This window comes from Piliocolobus tephrosceles, unplaced genomic scaffold (assembly GCF_002776525.5).
Source record: "Piliocolobus tephrosceles isolate RC106 unplaced genomic scaffold, ASM277652v3 unscaffolded_41881, whole genome shotgun sequence".
Lineage (NCBI taxonomy): Eukaryota > Metazoa > Chordata > Mammalia > Primates > Cercopithecidae > Piliocolobus > Piliocolobus tephrosceles.
This window is the reverse complement of record NW_022326400.1, coordinates 4314-5740: the sequence shown is the minus strand read 5'-3', so window position 1 is coordinate 5740 and position 1427 is coordinate 4314.

Below are 1427 nucleotides of genomic sequence, written 5' to 3'. Positions count from 1 at the left end.
AACGGAGAAGTGCGGGGTGTGAGGTTTAAAGTGACAGTGGCCAGCAATTTTTCACTAATTTATGAAAGCCTGAATACACAGAATCGGGAGGCACAGAAATGCTCATCCATGTCATCATGAAATTGCAGGACACCAAACACAAAGAGAATATCTTAAATGCACCCAAGGAAAAAACACAAATTACCTCCGAAAGCGGACACCAAGAGTGAGACTTGGCTTTGCCGTGGCCACAATGGGAGCCAGAAGCCGTGTGACAGATCCAGCAAGTGTGACTCGTGACTCTCCACTACCAGCTTAGAGGCAAGCCTTGAAATAGATGACTTGTTCAAGAATCTGCTTGTGATAAAATTATTTTCAAATGGGAAACAATGTATCACAACAGGAAACTCAGTAGAGTGAGCTGTAAAGGGAGCGTGGCCCTGCAGAAAGGGGCTGAGACAGATAGGGGAATGCAGCTGGCAGGGAAGGGCAGTGCGGACTCGGCAGCTCTGCCAGCTGGATGACCTCAGTTAACCGTGTTGGGGGGAGAAAAATTAGAGCCCTCACCAGCCCCACACAATATATAAGCTCCGAGTGTGTGTAAGCCTGAGGCATCTTCGCGAGCTCTGGAGACAGAAGGGCTTTAACAAGGCCCCAAAAGCCCAAGGAAAACATTAAGAAATTCAACTACATTAAATTTTAAACTTCTTTATATTGAAATTAAAAGTGAAAATCCCCAAAAGCATAATGAACAGAGATTAAGTGTCCAGAAGAGGTGCAGAATTAGGAGTCAACAAGAAGGTGGCAAACAATTCAGAAAGGAGCAAACACCATGAATGGGGTTTCGGAGAAATGGAAAAATAAATAGAAATGTTCATCCTTTTTAGTGATCAGCAAGTAAAGCCAGAGGGACGTCCTTTCACGCCTGTCAGAACGATGATGGTGTGGGGAGAGGGTGGAGACTGGTGGTCTCACCCAGTGCCCTTCTTGTGGGCCTCCTTAGTGACATTCAGTCCGATTGGGAGCTTCTTGCATGTACAGACAAGAAAACATGCTCAGATACCTGAAATAGCAAACACCTGGAGACAGCCCGCAGGTGCAAAATTAGGGGAATGGACAGGTAAGTTGTTCTCTATCATAACATATACTGAAAAGCAGTGAGAATCAGTATTAGAACTACATGGATCACATAGGTGGATCTCACAAATTTCAGGAGGAACGTGTACAGCACAATGGCTACAACGTGTTTAAGGCATACAAGACAGTTTTAAGAATCGGCAACTATTGGCCGGGCGCAGTGAGTGGCTCACGCCTGTAATCCCAGCACTTTTGGAGGCCGAGGAAGGTAGATCATGAGGTCAAGAGTTTGAGACCAGCCTGACCGACATGGTGAAACCCCATCTCTACTAGAAATGCAAAAATTAGCTGGGCAGGCTGGGCACAGTGGC